Source organism: Ornithorhynchus anatinus, chromosome X5, assembly GCF_004115215.2.
Source record: "Ornithorhynchus anatinus isolate Pmale09 chromosome X5, mOrnAna1.pri.v4, whole genome shotgun sequence".
NCBI classification, from domain to species: domain Eukaryota; kingdom Metazoa; phylum Chordata; class Mammalia; order Monotremata; family Ornithorhynchidae; genus Ornithorhynchus; species Ornithorhynchus anatinus.
Genome location: NC_041753.1, coordinates 12,320,493 through 12,342,625, shown reverse-complemented (window position 1 = coordinate 12,342,625; position 22,133 = coordinate 12,320,493). Strand labels below are relative to the sequence as shown.

Here is a 22,133-nt window from a genome sequence, read left to right as displayed (position 1 = left end):
AAGAGAGGAGAGGTAGGAAGGGGCAAGGTGATGGAGAGCCTTGAAGCCTAAAGTGAGGAGTTTTGTCTGGAGCGGAGGTTGATAGGCAACCACTGGAGGTGTTTTAAGAAGGGGAGTGACATGCCCAGATCATTTCTGCAGGAAGATGAGCCGGGCAGCGGAGTGAAGAAATGACTGGAGCAGGTCGAGAGAGGAGAAAGGGAAATCAGAGAGAAGGCTGACACAGTAGTACCATAGCTTAATGGAAAGAGCACAGGCCTGGTCATTAGAGGACCCGATGTCCAATCCCAACTCCACCATTTATATGCTGTCTGACTTTGGGTATATCACTTTACTTCTCTGTGCCTCGGTTTCCTCATCTGTAAAATGGTCTCTCTCCCCATTAGACTGTGACCCCTATGTAGGATAGCGATAGTGTCCAGCTCAATTATCTTGTATTCTCCCCCCTTGCTTATTACAGAGCTTGTCATATAGTAAGCAGTTAACAAATTCCACAATTATTATTGCTGCTCTCCCAGCCGGGCTCTGAAGAGTTTTTAATGTCCTATCTCCCCTTTTACCCTTCGCTTCAGTCGAACGATGAACTTCGAATAGAAATAAATGACGTAGAAATGAATGCAGAGATAAATGATGGCCTTTGTGTTGAAACTCCTGACTTATGGGAGCAGAGCTTGGGCAGATCTGGACATCCTCCTTGATCACAGTCTTTCACCCCTTTATTGCTGTCTTTGAAGCAGCTGCTGGGGGTTGGGGAGAGGTCTCTAAGACCCTCAAGCTCCTTATAGCACTTTAAATGCTCAGGCACCTTGAACCCTGGTTGTCAAACAGCTGCAGGAGTTTTCTTTCTTCCATTTGGTGCTTCTCTCTGCAGACCCTGCTACTGAATTGAGGAACAAAGCCAGGGTCTCATAGAGCATCTTTCCACCCTGAGGCGGCTCACTGGAGCAAACGTTTAGAGTAAGAGGCAGTCCAACTAGATTACAAATAAAAGCAGTTAACAACTCTTTCCAAATACCGGGGGAAACCTAAACCACACGGAAGTATATACCCCCAGTTTCACACAGGGGCTATTTATCTAAAGCTGCTCTTACCTAAAGGCACAGCTTGTTTATTGGGATGGTAATGAGCATATAGAAATATCTAGGAGAAGGCAAATGGCTGCCAAGCCTTGATTCTCAGCCCTTTCAAGCCTGTCTCCATTTTGTGCTTCTTAAACAGTAAACTTCCACCCGAGTGCTGCCATTTTTTCACCACATCCAGTATTCGGAGCCCTCAGGGAATCCTGGGGAACACAGCCTTTAGGAGCAGTCAGTAGGCAGAGACCTGAAAAGCTGACTGACAAAATGAAGGCAACCAGAAGATTAGTTTGTTCCCCAAATTCCTCCACAAGCACCCCCAAAATCTGCTCTTTCCTGTTGTTCCACTCCTGGGAGCTTAACCCCCTGGGCCGTGAGTTCTTCCCAGAGTGATCATTTTGTCCAGTATTTTTTTTTTACCAGATCATCCTAATTTCAACTGGCCTGCTCCCTGTCCAGTACTTCTATGGTAAAGGGCGCCTTTGTGTCCAGTACCTCTATTTTAAATGTCAAACCTGCCTTTGTCATAGCTAATTGCACTGAGAGCTCTCCTAAACCCATTCTTCCTTCTAACTTTCCCATCTCCATCCATTGCACCATCATCTTCTCTGTCCTGGAAGCCCACAGACTTGTGCCTTTGTTGACTTTGTTGGCTGCCTTTCAATTCTCATATTCCATCCACTGCTAAATCGTGCCAGTTTTTTCTCCATGACATTTCTTCGAGCAGCTTCCACCCTGGTCGAAGCTCTTGTTATTGTACCCTTGGATGGCTATATCAGCCTCTTCACTGGTCTCCCTGCCTCCATCCTCTCTCCCCTTCAATTTATACTAAACACAGCTGCATGGATCATCTTCCCTAAAAGTCTCAGGGGACACGCTTCTCCACTCCTCAGAAACTTCCAGTTTCTACCCATTTCTCTCCAAGCCTAGCAAAAACTTCTCACAGTTGGCTCCAAGTCTCTGTACTCTCCCTCTCTTTTCTACAGTTTCTCATCACCTACTAACACCCAGTTCATTCATTCAGTCATATTAATGGAGTGCTTACTGTGTGCAAAGCACCACCCCACACATCCTATCCATTACCAAGACCTGCCGGTTTCACCTCTACAATATCGCCAAGATCCGCCCTTTCCTCTCCACCCAAACGGCTACCTTACTATTACGGGCTCTCGTTATATCCCGGCTAGACTACTGTGTCAGCCTTCTCTCTGACCTCCCTTCCTCCTCTCTCGCCCCGCTCCGGTCTATTCTTCACTCCGCTGCCCGGCTCATCTTCCTGCAGAAACGATCTGGGCATGTCACTCCCCTTCTTAAACAACTCCAGTGGTTGCCTATCGACCTCCGCTCCAAACAAAAACTCCTCACTCTAGGCTTCAAGGCTCTCCATCACCTTGCCCCTTCCTACCTCTCCTCCCTTCTCTCTTTCTACCGCCCACCCCGCACGCTCCGCTCCTCCGCCGCCCACCTCCTCACCGTCCCTTGGTCTCGCCTATCCCGCCGTCGACCCCTGGGTCACGTCCTCCCGCGGTCCTGGAACGCCCTCCCTCCTCACCTCCGCCAAACTGATTCTCTTTCCCTCTTCAAAACCTTACTTAAAAATCACCTCCTCCAAGAGGCCTTCCCAGACTGAGCTCCTCTTCCCCCTCTACTCCCTCTGCCATCCCCCCTTTACCTCTCTGCAGCTAAAGCCTCATTTTCCCCTTTTCCCTCTGCTCCTCCACCTCTCCCTTCCCATCCCCACAGCACTGTACTCGTCCGCTCAACTGTATATATTTTCGTTACCCTATTTATTTTGTTAATGAATTGTACATCGCCTTGATTCTATTTAGTTGCCATTGTTTTTACGAGATGTTCTTCCCCTTGACGCTGTTTAGTGCCATTGTTCTTGTCTGTCCGTCTCCCCCGATTAGACTGTAAGCCCGTCAGAGGGCAGGGACTGTCTCTATCTGTTGCCGACTTGTTCATCCCAAGCGCTTAGTACAGTGCTCTGCACATAGTAAGCGCTCAATAAATACTATTGAATGAATGAATGAACTAAGTGCTTGGGAGAGTACAGTAGAACAGCAAACACACACATTCCTTCCCACAAGGAGCTCACAGTCTAGAAAGGGAGACAGACATTAAGTTCTCAGTTTTTGCTTCTCCCAAGGTCACCTTCTAACTGCACCTCCTTTTCATCCTGGTCAGCATCATCAGTGGTATTTATTGAGCACTTATTATGTGGTGAGCACAGCCACGCTGCTTCAGTTGGGAGAGTAAAATACATGCCTCTCATGCCTCCAGCCCCTCATCCACAGTGTTCCCCTGGCTTGGAACTTCCTCTCCCTACCATCCAAATGCCCCAGACCACAGCCTCCCCTCATCGTCAAAGTTCTCCTCCTAATAATAATACTAATACTAATAATCATAATATTTTTTAAGCAGGCACTGTGTGCTAAGCACTGTAGTACATATAAGCAGCGGGAAGCAGCGTGGCTCAGTGGAAAAGAGCCTGGGCTTCGGAGTCAGAGGTCATGAGTTCGACTCCTGGCTCTGCCACTTGTCAGCTGTGTGTCTGTGGGCAAGTCACTTCACTTCTCTGTGCCTCAGTTACCTCATCTGTAAAATGGGGATTAACTGTGAGCCCCACGTGGGACAACCTGATTCCCCTATGTCTACCCCAGCGCTTAGAACAGTGCTCTGCACATAGTAAGCGTTTAACAAATACCAACATTATTATTATTATTATTATAAGATAATCAGCTCCCACCTGGGGCTCACAGTCTAAGTAGGAGGGTGAACAGGTATTGAACCCCCATTTTACAGATGATAGAACTGAGGCCTAACGTTAAGTGGCTTGCGCAAGGTAACACAGCAGACAAGTGGCGGAGCGGAGATTAGAACCCAGATCCTCTGACTCTCGGGCTGGAGCTCTTTCCGTTAGGTCATGCTGCTCCTAAAAGCCTGTCTCCTCCAGTGATTAATTCACAAACCTAGCCATTTTCAACACACACATATATATTATATACACAAACACACATATTTATTTATTTGTATTTTCCAAGATTTATTCAGCTCTTTTGTCCTGGCACACTTCTGCTACTAGCCACGTTCTTCCTCCGGCTCCAACTAAACATGAGTATTTTTTGTCTGTCATTTTAATTAGAATCTAAGCTGCTTGGGTGTTGCAAATACTTGTCCTGTTACTATTGTACTCTTCCAAGCACTTAGTTAGGTGGTTGGCACTCGGTAGGTAATAAATACCATTGGTTGATTGACCTGCGCCCAGCAGGATGATGGTATTCAAGTGGCATGTAGCTTCTTAAAACATGATCGCAATCCAGTTCTGAAATGGGGGCTAGAAGACAGTCAGGGAAATGGTCCCTTCTTTAAATCCTTCCTTTCCCTCCTCTTCTCCCTCTCAAATTCTGTATCCTTGCTCTAAGATTCACCACCTCCTTCCAACTCCTCTGTTGAAACACAAAGGAAATGAATAAAAATGGGGTTCATTTTGGATTTTTTTTAACCTGGTACACATTTTTTGGTTTAGGTTTATATATTTTTTTCATCTGTTTCAGAATAGAAGCGCCCAGGAGGCAGGGGTATCACTTTGGTGGGTATTAAGATTATTTCATATTAACAATAATATTATGATCATTATTACCATTGACCTCAATTCTCCAGATACTCCAGGGGCCACAACTATATATCTTCTTTGCCCTGTAGGGGATGTAGCTTCTCTGGGAGCCTTTCCTCGTTCCTACTAGCGGCCAAACCAACCCCCATCCTGTTCTGCAGCAGTGCAGCTTCTCTGCTCAGGGCACCTACTCCCAGTTGAAATAACCCTATTCTCCTACCCAACAGGGCTCGATATTTTTATATTACGGCCCAAGAGCATCCCTTTAATTTCAGTTTTCCAACAGAACTAAACTAAGTGTGTACTCATCGCACTGGGTGGTAGCGTGGACTAGTAGAAACTGCACAAACCTGGGAGTCAGAGGACCTGGGTCCTACTCCAGGCTCTGTCCTTTGCCTGTTGTGTGACCTTGGGCAAGTCACTTAGCTTCTCTGTGCCCCAGTTTCCTCATTTGTAAAGAGGGGGTTAAATACCAGTTTTCCCTCCCCTCTGCTCTGTGAGCCCCATGTGTGACAAGATATCTGGTATCTACTCCAGCACTTAGTACAGTGTTTAGCACATATTACTAAGTGCTTAACAAATACCACAATTATTGGTATTATCTCAGGTGGTAGGGGTTGACAGTGGTGCCTTGTTAATTGGCAGTCAACCCTCCAATAGCAAATATTTTTCTTTCCTATGGACTTCCTTCTCCCACTACATTGTTCCTCTGTGTTTTCAGAATCTGCCCATTCATCCATCATTCTCATTACTTTCCCAATTGAGTGACGGTGGGTGTGTCGGGTCACTCCAGCAAACCACCTTCTTTTTGTTGTGCTGAATAAAGGTTATAAACAAACACTTTAGGGCAGTTCAATCTAAATTACCCAATCTATCTCCACACTGTATCAGCACTTCAACTTTACACTGACCAGACAGACTTCTGCCCCAGTGAAAATCCCAGAATGAAAAGATGGGCCATTTCATTCCTAGGCTTCTGTTCTCTCAGGAGAGTGAGTATAAAGGTGACTCTTTGTCAGTGAAAGGATAATTTCATCCTCAAAATTCCCCTGTGAGGTAAGAACATAGTTGCTCTGGAAAAAAAAAAGCCTTCCAGAAATTCCTAACACCCAGAAACTGCTAGGGAGAAGGGAAGTAAAGTTTTGAAGACAGATTTGCAGATTTACTCTTGAGTCATCAGAGATTAGTTAAAAATACTCCTGGCAAGTAAAGAATTGGGGAGTAGTTGCTATAATCATTCAATCAGTTTTATTTATTGAGCGCTTACTGTGCACAGGGCATTGGACTAAACACTTTGGTGAGTTTAATATAACAGTTGGTAGACACATTCCCTGCCCACGATTAGTTTACAGGCTGCAGTGACCAGGATTATTTTAGTTTCATTGCTCTTTTATTGGACCTGTTTTAATGGAGCTGCTTTCCAGAGGTGCTGTTCACAGCATCTTCCTTATACATTCAGCCTTGTGAATGGAGATGGAGATAAGAGATGATCCGCAAAAGGACATCCCTTCAAATGTTGACTGCAGTCAAGGAGGGATGTTGGCTGGAGATCTGATGTTTGGAAAGGTCAGGGACTTAGCCATGCAGGAAGAAGGTCAGTGGGACAGTAGGACCTGGGAAAAAGTCACCTCATCACCTGCTCCTGGTCCACCTTCCTGAATCACCCCAAATTCCAGTGGTCAAATTACCACTACCAAGCCATTGCACAGAACCCCCAAAGTGTTGGTCTCTGGACCAACATTATTGAAGAATCTTACCCCTCCCTTCAACCTCTCTCCCATCCAGGCTGTCTATATAATCAAAAATCTGGGATCTCCTCTTTAGGAAAAAAGCACTGGTTTAGAATATGGTACCAGTGAGAAAAATCTTTGGCTGTTTTAGAATTTATAATAATAATGATGATAATTATGGTATTTGTTAAACATTTACTCTGTGACAAGCACTGTAATAATAATAATAATGGTATTTGTTAAGCATTTACTATGTGCAAAGTACTGTTCTAAGCGCTAGGGGGCTACAAGGTGATCAGGTTGTCCCACATGGGGCTCACAGGCTTAATCCCCATGTTACAGATGAGGTAACTGAGGCCCAGAGAAGTTAAGTGACTTGCCCAAAGTCACACAGCTGACAAGTGGCAGAGCAGGGATTCGAACCCATGACCTCTGACTCCCAAGTCCGGGCTCTTTCCACTGAGCCACACTGCATCTAATAAACAATGGGGTAGATAAAAGATCATCAGCATGGACAAAGTCCCTATCCCACATAGGGCTCACAGTCTAAGGGGGAGGGAGATAAGGCATTTAATAGCATGATGATTATTATTATTGTTATTTTATAGAACATTTACTCTGTCCTGAGCACTGCACTAAATGTGTAGGAGAGTAAAATAGAGTTAGTAGATGGGAGAGGTAGATACTAAGAGAAGCAGTGTGGCTTAGTGGAAAGAGCATGGGCCTGGGAGTCAGAGGTCATGAGTTCTAATCCCAGCTCCACCACTGATCAGCTCTGTGACTTTGGGCCAGTCACTTGACTTCTCTGTGCCTGAATTACCTCCTCTATAAAATGGGGATTAAGACTGTGAGCCCCATGTGGGACAATCTGATTATCTCGTATCTACCCCAGAGCTTAGAACAGTGCCCGGCACATAGTAAGCGCTTAACAAATGCCATCATTATTATTGTTATTAAGATAAATGACAGGGGCAAGCAGCATGACATAGCGGATAGAGCACAGGCCTGGGAGTCAGAAGATCATGCGTTCTAATCCTGGGTCTGCGTCTTGTCCGCTGTGTGACCTTGGGCAAGTCACTTCACTTCTCTGTGCCTCAGTTACCTCATCTGTAAAATGGGGATTGAGACTGTGGGGCATGTGGGACAGGTATTATGTCTAATCCAATTTGTTTGAATTCACCCCATTGCTTAGTTTAGTGCCTGGCACATAGTAAGGGCTTAATACTGCAATTATTATCATTATTATTATTATTAAGCATCAGACTTTAATACGATTAGACTGTAAACCCGTCAAACGGCAGGGACTGTCTCTATCTGTTGCCGACTTGTTCATCCCAAGCGCTTAGTACAGTGCTCTGCACATAGTAAGCGCTCAATAAATACTATTGAATGAATGAATGAATATTGTACCTAAATCCTGCTGGGGGAGTGCCCAATACTTGAAGGTGAGTATCCTCGTGCCCATGTGATGTGGAAGTGCTGAATTGACAGAATAATAATTACGGTATTTGTTAAGCACTTACTCTGTGCCAGGCACTGTTCTAAGCACTGGAAGAAGGGGGTGAGGTAAGGAGGGGATGTTGTAGATGATTGGAAGGTAATCAGAAAAGAGCACTAAGATGATTTGGGGATTGGAAGATTTGACTGCGAGAAAAGATCAAAGGAGCTAAACATCATAATACAGGTTGATTTGGAGGCCAACGATAGAATCTTGGAAATTTTCAATTAAATGTATGAAAAGCACAAAGGAAGGAGGGTAATAGACTTCAAGTGAGGGAGCTGTGGTACCACAGCTCTTTCCAGTTTGAAAGGAAGAATATCTTGGGGAAGTTGAGCTAAAATGGCCAGTGACAGCATTCGAAAAAAAAAAAATCCCAAGAATCACATAAGATCACACATGCTATGCCAGCAAGCAGCATAACATGACGATGTCATATATGAGTCATACATGACTCTAGGGTCTCTACATTCCCCTCCCTGGTCCATGTGATCTCAGATACCCCATTTGAGCAGTGGGATTCAATGGCCTAAGGCTGGTTCAACCGTCAATTTAGGTACCTGTCTGCTAATTCTGCTGTATTGTAACTCTCCCAAGAGCTTAGTAGAGTGCTCTGTGTATATAAGCATTCGATAAATACCATTGATTGATTGGCTGTAACAGTATTTCCCAGTCCTAAGCCTTTTGACAAGTTTCTCTGTAGCACGACAAACGGGCCTTGGTTTTCTGAAGAAACACAACCGATTCTATTAATGGAGGAGGTGAAAATTTCATTGAAAGTGCTCAATAACTAATTAAAAATAAAGACGAGCAAAACTTTAGGCTAGGAAAAGAGAAGTTGAGGAGGGTTTTTAAAGAACTTTGATGCCCCATAGCATCCTCATCACTCCTCAAAATTTCCCAGCTCCAGTTTGCAGGACCAGGATTTTTGAGGAATGACAAACCCTTCCTCTCAGAGATCAGGATCGTCTGAGGCAGAAGAAGACAATGGAGACACCCTATTTTCTCTTAAAAAACAAAAGCATCCTGAGTGTGTTGGGTAAGACACTAGACGGGATGGGTGAGCAGCCCTCCCTACCCCCCCAGCCATCTCAGCCGTCTGGACACAGTATCTAACTTTCAAGAATCCCAGCTGAACTCCTCCTGGCTCTGGCTAAACCATTTCCCTGTCACTGCTGTCAGCTTCAGAATCCTTATTGGCACCAAGGCTCTTAACTCATGACCTCAGGGCTGTTTTCACCTTATCTTCCTCTTACTCTCCTGACATCTGACTTCCTCAGACTCTCCTGGAGCTCTGTCACTTCTTTCACAATACAACAACTCTATGCTATTAGGAAAATGTAAATAAAAATAAATCTAAAATCTGTCCTTTCCATTTTCCTCACTGTATAAAAGCCTAGCCCTAGTCCCCATCATGTCCGGCCTTGACTACTGTTTTCTGGACCTAATCTCTTTGTATTATGCTTCTCCTCCCAATCTTGCCTCTTCCAATCATGGAAATTAAGGTCACCATCTTGTCAAAATGCCTCCTCTCCATCCACTTCACTTCTCACCTTTAAAACTCTACCAAATGTGACTATCTACCCTATCCTTGCTGTTCCCTGGTCTTCTTGAAACCAAAGGACAACCTTACTGTTCCTACCTACACCTATTCTCAATCTCTCTTTTTTTAATGGTATTTGTTAAGCACTTAATAATAATAATAATAATGTGGGTATTTGTGAAGCGCTTACTATGTACAGAGCACTGTTCTAAGCGCTGGGGTAGATACAGGGTAATGAGGTGGTCCCACGTGAGGCTCACAGTCTTCATCCTCATTTTACAGATGAGGTCACTGAGGCCCCGAGAAGTGAAGTGACTCGCCCACAGTCACCCAGCTGACAAGTGGCAGAGCCGGCATTCGAACCCATGACCTCTGACTCCCAATGTGCCAGGCACTGTACTAAGCACTTGGGTAGATACACGATAATCAGGGTGGACACAGTCCCTGTCCCACGTGGGGCTCACAGTCTTAATCCCCATTTTATAGATGAGATAATTGAAGCACAGAGAAGTTAAGTAACAATAATAATAATGGTATTTGTTAAGTGCTTACTGTGTGCCAAGAACCGTTATAAGCACTGGGGTAATAATAATAATGTTGGTATTTGTTAAGCGCTTACTACGTGCAAAGCACTGTTCTAAGCGCTAGAGGGGATACAAGGCTATCAGGTTGTCCCACGTGGGGCTCCCAGTCTTCATCCCCATTTTACAGATGTGGTAACTGAGGCCCAGAGAAGTGAAGTGACTTGCCCAAAGTCACACAGCTGACAAGCGGCATAGCTGGCATTTGAACCCATGACCTCTGACTCCCCAGCCCATGCTCTTTCCACTGAACCATGCTGCTTCTCCTTTGACTTCACACCCCTTTCCCAGCTATTCCCTAACCTTCGGAGCAACTTCTTGGTTCTCTCCCACTGATATTCTTTCCTTCCTCTTTTAAATGTCTCCTTGGAAAAAACTCCTTCCTAGTAGCCTTCTGATTTTGATGTCTTCACTGAACATTTCTCTTTGAAGGGGAATGTTGGCCGATGGCTGATGTGCTGGTGTCTGTCATTTCATATCTGATTAGAAATGTTAGCTCCTGGGGGGGGTGGGGGGCAGCGGGGGAGGGTGCTGTCTTTTTTTGTTGTTGCGGGAAGTGCCACACAAGCAAATGGTGCTCTCTGAACAAAGTTATTAACGCTAGATGTCAGGAGCTCAGCTTCCTCTGTAGTTTTTAATCCCTGGATTTCAAGTCTGAACTTCATTTTTATGATTCCAAACGAAACAGGAAACAGCCTCTCTAGTCATTAGCCGTCCGTACTCTCGCTGCCAGGCAGGAGCGCATTTGAAGTAGACAAATTAGTTGGGGGAAGACATACATTTTCAAAGAATTAAGGCATCCCTGGGATGAGGGGGAAAAACACTCCAGCAAGAAACATTTGCTTTGATTGATCCAGCCAAAGGAGGAAAGTTCAATTTAGCTAGCTCCTGTAACCATGGGGATAGCTGAACCCACAGGGCTCCGTGAGATCCATATTCCATAAAAATGTCAGAGGTTGGATTTGAAGATGAAGGGCCTGAACAATAACCTAAGACTTAGGGTAATTAATAGGATAATCAAACTCCTTCCCGCAGGGTAGTAAAATGGAGATGAGGTGTGACTCCCATGTCTTTGAGGCTTAAAAGTGTAAGGAGGAATTGTTAACATGTAAAGATGCAGGACATACTGATTGTGGATTCACTGTATCAAACCAAATCTCAGCTTCCCTGCCTCATTTATGGTGTTTGTTCAGTACTTACTATGTACTAGGCATCGTACTAAGAGCGGGGATAGATGCAAGCTAAGCAGGTTGGACACAGTCCCCTGTGGGGTTCAGAGTCTTACAAATGAGGTAACTGAGGCACAGAGAAGTTGAATGTCTTGCCCAAGGTCACACAGCAGACAAGTAGCGGAGCTGGGATTAGAACCCACGTCCTTCTGAATCTCAGGCCCGTGCTCTATCCACTAGGCCATGCTGCTACTCTGGAGAATTATAGGGACTGAGACAGGCAGGTGAGGGGAAACTCAGGACCTCTTTTGGCCCCAAGGAGAGAGGGGAGGGAGGGAAACAGAAGCAGAGATTCTCCCCTCCAAAAGCCCCTCACAAGACTGAGTCTGATCTGATTATCTTGTATCTACAATCAATTATATTTATTAATAATAATAATAACGTTGGTATTTGTTAAGAGCTTACTATGTGCTGAGCACTGTTCTAAGCACTGGGGGAGATACAGGGTAATCAGGTTGTCCCACGTGAGGCTCACAGTCTTAATCCCCATTTTACAGATGAGGGAACTGAGGCACCAAGAAGTCAAGTGACTTGCCCAAAGTCACACAGCTGACAGGTGGTGGATCCGGGATTAGAACCCATGATCTCTGACTCCTAAGCCCGTGCTCTTTCCATTTATTGAGTGCTGACTGTGTACTAGGCATTTGGGAGAGTACAACATAAAGTTTGAATACAATGTCCTTCCTCATAATGAATTTATGGTTTGGGGGGGGGGACAGATTTTAATAACTTGTGGTGGGCAGGGAATGTGTTAGATTTTTGTATTGTACTCTCCTAAGGGTTTAGTACAGTGCCCTGCATACAGTAAGCACACAATAAATACAACTGATTGATTGAAAAATAAATATATAAAAAGGTATTCTCATAGTGCTGTGGGGTTGAGGGTGGGGTAAATAAACGCTGGAAATCCAAGGCGAGGGTCACATAGAAGGGAGGCGTGGGAGCAGAGGAAATAAGAGCTTAGTCTGGGAAGGTCTCTTGGAGGAGATAGAATTTTAATAAGGTTTTGAAGGTGGGGAGAGTGATCGTCTGTTGGATATGAAGAGGGAGGGCGTATCAGGCTAGAGAGAGGATGTGGACAAGGGGTTGGCAGCAAGACAGAGAAGATCATGATACAGTAAATAGGTTGGCATTAGAGGAGCAAAGTGAACAGGCTGTGTCGAAGTAGGAAATCGGAGAGATAAGATAGGAGGGGCCAAGGTGATTGAGTGCTTTAAAGTCAATGGAAAGGAGTGTCTATATGATGTGGAGGTTGATAGGCAACCACTGGAAGTTTTTGAGGAGTGGGGGAACATGGACCTGAACGGTTTTGAAGAAAGATGATCTGGGACAGCAAAGTGAAGTACGGACTGAAGTGGAGAGAGATAGGTGGCAGGGAGGTCAGCAAGAAGGCTGATGCAATAATCAAGGCGGGATAGGATAAGTGCTTGGATTGATGGGGTAGCGGTTTGGAGAGGAAAGGACAATTTTAGTAATGCTTTGGAGGAAGAATCAAAAGGATTTGGTGACAGATTGAATATGTGGGTCGAATGAGAGAAAAGAGTCAAGGATACAGGACGTCAGCAGACAGTAACGATGCAGCCGATGTCTCAGTGGAGCTTCTCTTTGAAAATTATGGACCAGTTTCAGTCTTGAAACTGAAAGACCACGAATCTGCAAAGAGGCATTAGCAAAGAGTGGATAGAGCCCAGGCTTGGGAGTCAGAAGGACCTGAGTTCTAATCCTGACTCCATCACTTATCTGCTGGGTGACCTTGAGCAAGTCGATTCACTTCTCTGTGCCTCATTTATCTCATCTGTAAAATGGGGATTAAGACTGTGAGCCCCATGTGGGACAGAGACTGCGTCCAACCTGATTAGCTTCTATCTACTTCAGTGCTGGCATGTAGTAAGCACTTAATAAATAGCATAAAAAAAGTATAGCCCCTCTCACTGTGTGGACCCAACCAGTCTTGTTCCTGCTGGTTCCTGCTGGGATGTGGAGAGAGCAGGCAGGCGGGATTATAGAGAAGCAGTGTGGCTTAGCGGAAAGAGCATGGGCTTGGGAGTCAGAGGACGTGGGTTCTAATCCCAGATCCTCCACTTGTCTATGTGACCTTGGGCAAGTCACTTCACTTCTCTGTGCCTCAGTTACCTCATCTGTAAAATGGGGACTAAGTGTGGCACAAGCTGATTACCCTCTATCAACCCCAGTGCTTAGAACAGTGCTTGGCACATAGTAAGCCCTTAATAAATTCCATCATTATTATCATTATTAGTAGTATTATTATAGCAAACATGAAGTTTCCTCAAAGGTTTTTTGCATGGGGGACCCATTACAGCCAAGGGGATCACAGAAAAATGCTGATGCTATGCCATAGTACATAATAAACACTGTTTATCAGTAACAGTGCTTGGCACATAGTAAGCGCTTAAATACCATTATTATTATTATTATTATTATTATTATTATTATTATTAAGTCACCAACCAGTCAATTGGTGTTGCTCTCCCTTCAACCCTTGAATAATAATAATAATAATAATGATGGTATTTGTAAATTGCTTACTAGGTTTAAGGCACTGTTCTAAGCACTGGGGTGGATACAACCAAATGGGGTTGGACACAGTCCCTGTCCCACATGGGGCTCACAGCTTCAATCCTGGTTTTCCAGATGAGGTAACTGAGACCCAGAGAAGTGAAACAACTTGCCCAAGGTCACACAGCAGACAAGTGGTGGAGCCAGGATTAGAACCCATTACCTTCTGACTCCCAGGCTCTATCCACTACGCCATGCTGCTTCTCAATAGCCGATACCTTGGGCCATCTCCTTGAATCACTCCTACAGGAGCCCCTGTATCCTAATGACTGCACTCTGGAGGCTCACTCACAAGAAGAATGCAGGTGATTGAATCAATCAATCAATCAATGATATTTTATTGAACTCTTACTATGTGCAGAACACTGTGCTAAGTGCTTGGGAGAGTACGGCATAGCAGGTAGCTACAAGCTCTGTCCTTGAGGAGCTTACTTTCTAGTCTTCATTTGTGTTGTTCATTTTTGGTCTCTAAATGTATTGTCCGTATTGAATTTCATCCTAGTTTTGATGGACTGTTTCTCTAACGTGACAGCAACATTTTGAATCCTGACTTCGGAAGGGTTAGTTCCATGCCCAATTTAGTGTCACCTGCAGATATGACTCACTTCCTTTGTTCTCAAGACCCATTGGAGAGGTAACCCAATAGTGAAAAATGGCCAAGCCCCCACACACAGTCATCACGTTTATCTGCTCTCTCAATAAGATTATTATCTTAAAAATGAGCAAACTGAGTAGCAAGGAATTGGCGTTCCCTTCCCAAAGTGTATAGAAAGCAGGGATATTTAAAGGTGAGCTTCCATCACCAGACTTTTGACAGTCCATTGACAAATATGGGACGTGATCTGGATGGATGATTTCTTTTCTCTCTGTGATTTACAACAGCTAAATCATTGCTGTCCTCTCAGGATCGCACCCAGAGAGTTTCCAGTACTCTACCAGTCTCAGCTATGAGAGGGAGAGTCAAGCAGAGGCCTACCCATTCCATTCCTAGCTTGGGTAGTGGCTAGCGAGTGGAAGGCAATCTGCTACAAGTCAAAACTCACCTGTGCTGGGCAGCAGCGGCATTTGGAGAGAGTCAAGGGCAGAGACTCAAGTTTATTGCGAGGAAGAAGGCAATGGTAAACCACTTCCGTATTTTAACCAAGAAAGTCTATGGATACATTACCAGAATGATTGCCGATGGAGGTGGGGCGTTCTAGTAGAGATGTATCCATGGAGCCGCTGTGGGTCGGAAATGATTCGACGGCATAAGACAAGAAATCATTGCTATCAAACTACTGACAGTCACAGAAAAAAAATTCAAACAAACACTACTAGCTCGTTACCTGAGGCAAGTATTTTCCTTTGCAAGTCCAATACATAATGCAGGGTGATCACTGTAGTCAAGAACTGCCAAAATTGATCCATCCACAGCCAGCTCTGTTCCTCCCTGCCTTTCTCTGCCATTGAAGTCCTCCTTCTTCTCCTCTTAGGATAAAGCTTTTGAGTGTCAGATGAAAGCTGAATCATTTTGCTTTAGTAGCCTCATAATTCATCATCTCTCTAGTTGACAGCGGGCTTACAAGTAGATGGTAGTGACTTTAATAAATAACACTCTGAGCACACCTATCACGTTAGAGGAGATTCAGCATCTCCCGAGGGGGTTTCAATTCAATAAGAAATTAAATATTGGATCTAAAAGCTTGAACAAACCATCTCCCAGCTACCATAATTAATTTCTGCTTTGCCGGAGTCAAAATAGCACCACCAGGATATTGCCTGTTCTTACTGCCTCTGCTGCTGTTTCACGTTGCCTCAGTAGGAGAGGACAGCATTCTTGGTAAAAATGGACTGTTTTCATTGGATATTTTCAAGCAAGGAACTTGAAAGGTGAATGTCAAATTTAATTAAATACTAGTGTACTTAATTGGGTCACCGAAAGAAAATCCAATTAGAGAATCATTGGAACCTAATGCAATAATATCAGTATATTTAATCCAGTAGCACCAAATCAACGCTCAGAGCCAGGAAGCAAATGTTAAAAACAAAACTAGAAAATTGAAGAACGGGTATTTGAATTGGTGTTAATCAGCCTTGAGGAAGAGAGAAATGGAGATATGGAAGAGCGAGAGCAGAAAGAGCATCCAATAAGCTCGTAGCACAGTTATTTCCAGTTTTCAACAATTCTTGTTACCTGAAGTCCGAGGCTCCATCTATTGCTCAAAAAAGACTGCCACATCAACTGGGCCTCTGATTTGAGTTTTACAGATGAGGTAACTGAGACACAGAGAAGTAAAGTGACTTACCCAAGTTCACACAGCAGATAAATTACAGAGCTGGGATTAGAACCCAGGTCCTTCTGACTCCCAGGCCCATGCTCTCTCCGCTAGGCCATGCTGCTTTTCTTATTTTGGCTTGAGAAGCAGTGGCTAATCTATGTGGGCCTGTCGGGCCATGCCGAGATGAGTCATTCACTGCTAGCCATCCACTGCTACAGCCTGCCAGGTAGGTTTCTTTGGTCAGGGCCTTTAATAATAATAATCATAATAATAATAATGGTGCTTATTAAATGCCGCTTATGTGCTAAGCACTGCATTAAGTGCCGGGATAGATATGTGATAATAAGATTGGACACAGTCCCATACCGCCACTTGGCTCAGTGGAAAGAGCACGGGCTTTGGAGTCAGGGCTCATGAGTTCGAATCCCAGCTCTGCCACTTGTCAGCTGTGTGACTGTGGGCAAGTCATTTAACTTCTCTGTGCCTCAGTTCCCTCATCTGTAAAATGGGGATTAAGACTGTGAACCCCACGTGGGACAACCTGATTCCCCTGTGTCTACCCCAGCGCTTAGAACAGTGCTCTGCACATAGTAAGCGCTTAACAAATACCAACATTATTATTATTATTAAAGTCTAAGAGGGAGGGAGAACAGGTATTTCCCCCCTACTTGGACAGATGAGGAAACAGGCACAGAGAAGTTAAGTGACTTACCTAAGGTGATGCAGCAGGAAAGTGGTGGAGCTTCAGTTAGAACACAGGTCCTCTGACTCCTGGGCCCTGCCTCTTCCCACTAGATGGGGAAAGAAGTCGTGCCAGAGGAGCAAGAAACAGGAGCAACCAGAAAGATTTGGGAGGAAAGCTCGGCTCGGAAAAAGAATGAATTGATGGAGGGAAAAAGAATGAATTGATAGAGGAAACTAGAGGTGAGATGAAGAGGGCAGTAATAATAGTAGTGGGAGGAAGAAAGAGTGAATGAGTGGTACTGATGGTCATGGAAAACGTAGAAAATATAGGAGAGTTCTAGCACTTTTTTCCCCAGACACAAACCCTGAGGAACTTAATGTCTGATTTAAAATGTTTCAGGGTAACTGCCACTAAAAAGAGCCATCTAGGCAGCAGCAAATTTATCATGTAAAGTTGCCGAGAACAGTCCAGTGATACATTGTATTTATATCATCATAGAGGGATGTTAACCACCCAGAGAGAAAATGTAGTGAATTTTTAAGACTTTGTTTGTCCCCCACTGTAAACTAGAATAGTCCAGTTTGGTTTAAACAGTCTCCTGTTGCCTTACGAAGACTCATAATGTGTACTGAAAGCCTTTTCGGAAGATTTTAAAGAATAAAATCATTATCCATCTGGGGCAGGTTTAGGCGTATACTTCCTGCAACCAGAGGATGCCCCAAAGCAGAAGTTCTCACTGGGTGTACCATGGCCCTCTTATGTACCCCGGCCAAATACCGTGTTCTTTGGGAATCTTTGGCCCCAGAAAACTGTCAGGTATACATGAGCATGTGTGGCCAAGGCCCAAATTCAGCTAACCTGTATCCTGGAAACCTGTTCTTCTCCCTGCTCAGCTTTGGACATTGCTTCCCCTCTCACATCAGCATCCCCTCCCCCTTCTTCTTCCATCCCTTGCTCACCTTGGGTTTTTGAGAAATAATAATAAGTGCTTAACAAGTACTATTATTATTATTATTGTTGTTATTAGTAATAACATAGAAAGCGCTCAATAAATACTATTGAATGAATGAATGAGTCAGAGGTCATGGGTTCGAATCCCGGCTCTGCCACTTGTCAGTTGTGTGACTGTGGGCAAGTCACTTAATTTCTCTGTGCCTCAGTTCCCTCATCTGTAAAAGGGGGGTAAAGACCATGAGCCTCAAGTGGGACAACCTGATTACCTTGTAAATCTACCCCAGTGCTTAGAACAGTGCTCTGCACATAGTAAGCGCTTAACAAATACCAACATTATTATTATTAATGGGGGTGGACTAATGAACCACTGTCTTTCTACTCTGGTTTATCAAGATAAGCTTATCAATCATTATCATCATCATCATCACCACTATTGCCAACAACATTTACTCAGCACCTACTACTACTAATAATAGTTATAGTATTTGTTCAGCGCTTACTATGGGCCAAACACTGTTCTAAGCACTGGGGTAGAAACAAGTTGTATTAAGTCATACAAGTAGTATTATACAAGTGTATTAACTTGTATCTAATCAGGTTGGACACGATCCCTGTCAACCTTGGTGCTCTTAATCCTCATTTTACAGATGAGGTAAATGAGGCCCAGAGAAGTTAAGGGACTTGCCCAAGGTCACACAGCAGACATGTGGTGGAGCTGGGATTAGACAGAGTACTGGTCTAAGAACTTGCAAAATATCAGAGACACGAATGTCCATTGCTTCTGCTAAATCATTTCATTGTCTCGTAACATGCATTATATAGAAGCAGCTTAGTGGAAAGAGCCCGGGCTTGGGAGTCAGAGGTCGTAGGTTCTAATCCTGGCTCCACCACTTATCAGCCGTGTGACTTCGGGCAAGTCACTTAACTTCTCTGGGCCTCAGTTACCTCATCTGTAAAATGGGGATTAAGACTGTGAGCCCCATGTGGGATGACCTGATTACCTTGTATCCCTCCCGGTGCTTGGCACATAGTAAGCGCTTAATAAATACCATTATTATTGTATGCCCACTTCTTGGAGGAAGGATTATTCAGTTCAGTGATGGTGAAGAGGACTTACAAGGGGCATGTTCGTGTGGTAAAGCCAAAGGGATTTTCTGATAACATAATTTCCCAGTAATGAGCTATTTAATGACATTGAAAATACTTTCCATGATTATTATTTTATGAGACTGTGTATAAATGGGTTTGCATGCCATTTCACCCCCTCCCCCCCCGATTCTCCTTTTCCACCAGGAACTAGTCTGCCTTGAATTAATTTAATTAGGGAATGCAGTGTTCAGAGAACTGTCGAGGAAATAGGGCAGCAGGTAAAGCAGTCCCTGTGTGACAGTAGTTAAAATCCACTGTTATTCTCACATACTGTATCAGAAGTCAGAGTCATTTGGAGGCTGAGCTGGATTGGGTTGTGGCAGTGTTTTCATGATATGAGTGGAAAGTTCATGTTTTCAGTGAAATAGAAGAGGCTCGAAGATGCCAGCAAGCTCTTAATCCAAACAAGGGCAGAGGAGTAAAGATAAAATAAATGAATGATCGTTTGAAGTATATATAAAATGTGTATATATATATATATATATATGTATATGCATGTAATATATTTACACACTTTATATATGCACATATTAATGAAATGTATAAGTATATATATGCTTTTAGATTTCATTAATGTGTTTTCCTTGAGCAACAATACACTACAGTGTTCCAAATTGCAAAGTCCCATATTCTATTTTCAGGGCTATTTATTATAAAACATCCAGAGGGTGCTTACCAACCAATTGGTGATAATCGAGCAATTAATGATCAATTATAATCAAGAACATTTAATTGAACCATGTCCAATTGAAGTTCACTCTGACAAAATCAATTGTCTTCAAAATTGCTGTTCCATCTGGTCCACCACCTTCCATTCAAACAGAGGGGATTGGGGTGAGCTAATTTCAATCAGTCTTCTCTGATATTGGAGTTGCATTAGGATGTCACCCAGAGTCACCAATTTGACACTTGAGGAGTTTCCTGGAGTGACTTGTGGGTTTCGTGCAATTCTGATATTGTGTATAAAGTCTGACTGCTCTATTTTTTTTTTTTGGTAGTGGTGGGAGGCGAGGGGGGGTGTTAAGGGAAAAGAGTTGAACAGCTTGATCCAGGAAGCAGCTGGGGTACCTTACTTGCTGATGATAATTGACAGGAACCCATTTTTTGAAATCTGACCCCTGTAGTGTTTCTGCAGGACTGAATCTGGGTCAGTCAGCCCCAGAAGTGTGTTGTTTCCTTTTTCTACACTTACCGATAGTGGACATTTTGTGATAATTGGCACCTCAGTGACTTAATATTAGGTGCGGCGATATTTAACAAGTAGTTGTTTGATAGTCAATGTCCTATTACAGTGCCAAGTCAAAAGAAAGCCATAGTTCTATCTCCTTCGAAGACACATCAGGCTCAGTGAAAAAAGGTCATCGTTATCGTTTTTAAAGAATCTACTTTTTCTTACCAGGCACTGCATACTCTATAGATGAAACAGGACAGCCCAACTCTGAGGAGACCGGCCAGGCCAATGGTGGAGCCGACCCCAAATTCTGATGAACTTTTCCAGGTAACCTAAGGTTACAGATGACTAGGTTTGTGGTGCTGTGGGAGTAATCGGCTGGTTGGCGTAATTGGGGAAAGTGATTCTATTTCAATTTCCTAAAGTGCTGACATTGGGAAATCTAGGTCTTCCACAGCGTAGGACATTTCCCTAGTCACGAAATCAATAGATATGGACAATTGCTTTAGCAATCCGACAAGCCACTCTCTCACTGACTGGGGCAGAATTAAGTTCTCCCTTTTGTGGAAAGCCAGCAAATAGATAGACTCTTCCACTGACTTTCTGTTGCTGACCCCAGGTTCAGACATAAGGTTTGGGGAGACATGTCTATTTCCGGAAGAAGATGGTCTGTTCAGAGAAGCGGAGTGTTGTTTTAGTTCGATTGCTGATAGGCTGATACATCTCTGAGGCCTAGTAGGAGAGTTAATAATGATGGTAACAATAATAATAATAATGGTATTTGTTAAGCGCTCACTATGTGCCATGGACTGTTATAAGAGCTGGGGTAGATACAAGATTATCAGGTTGTCCCACGTGGGGCTCACAGTCTTAATCCCCATTTTACAGATGAAGTAACTGAGGCATCAAGAAGTTAGGTGACTTGCCCAAAGTCACACTGCTGACAAGTGGAGGAGCGGGGATTAGAACCCACGACCTCTACCTCCCAAGCCCGTGCTCTTTCTACTGAGCCGCGCTGGGGTAGATACAAGATTATCGGGGAGTCGACCTGTGGCTGCTTGAGGAAAGCCCGATGCGAGCACTCAGGTGGGCCATTCAGAAGCAGTGTGATTGGAATACTTGTTGGCTGTGCCATTCTGAGGGGTGAGTGAAAAGGATGGCCACCTAGGCCCAAGTATTTTGGGGAAGTTGCTAAATGCAGCTCTTGCGGGAGAGGGAATACTGGGTTGGCAATCACAGGCCATTCTGGATGCTCAAATGTCAAGAGCCCTAGGAGGGAGGACTTTGCTTGGAGAATTCTTTCTTGTGGGAGAGGACCTGATCTTACCAAAGAGGTAACGGTATCTGACTGGAACTGATCTGCCTCTCCAGCTGCCGCTTATGTTTTTCTCAGGCTGAGTCAGGTTCATTCACTGAAATGGGTGAACTCAAGGGCTTCAGAGAGATAATATGCTTCACCAAATCTCTGTCGGCTGTGTGGTCCAGCTGGGTGTTAGGATAACTGAACACCTGAAGCAATTAATATTCTGGTAATCATTTATTAGGAGAAGGAAGGTTAGCCTTAGTGACCTGGTTCCGCTCCAACTCAAATGGATTATAAATCTGCCCACTTGCAAACTCCCGCAGAGATAATTCCATTCAGCCTGGTTTTTCATTTCTCCATTTGGATGGTTTTGTAGTGTTGGTATGAGGTGCTAAACAGTTGCCACACTCGACCCCAGTTTCTCTCCCTTTTATGTCAGTGATGGGTGAAGTGATCCGTGTATCCCCCTGCCAAATTCCCAAGGGAATAACTTAATTATTTATTGCTTGTAAGTCCTGAGGATGAAAAATGCTCTAGAAGAGAAATTTGCTTTGTATTAAAATTGATTTTGATACCAAAGCTAGCATTTTTTCAACTTAATCATGTGTAAAATAGAAAATACTAAATATAGCGCCTCCGTCCCCACCGCCCCCCCCATTTCATTCCAGAGATAATCACATACATACATGCATACATGCATATACACACAGGCACACACACCACCCAGCAACAAGCCAGACCCAGACCCGTGTGTTTTGCCTCC

The 22,133-nt window shown here is 44.1% G+C and overlaps 1 non-coding gene across 1 annotated transcript; it reads left to right on the top strand.

The window, feature by feature from the left end:
* Window positions 1–14,745: 14,745 nt before the first annotated feature.
* Window positions 14,746–14,883, top strand: LOC114808285. Its single transcript, XR_003756132.1, has one exon. It is a non-coding gene; the product is annotated as a small nucleolar RNA SNORA7 (small nucleolar RNA).
* The last annotated feature ends 7,250 nt before the right edge of the window (window positions 14,884–22,133 follow it).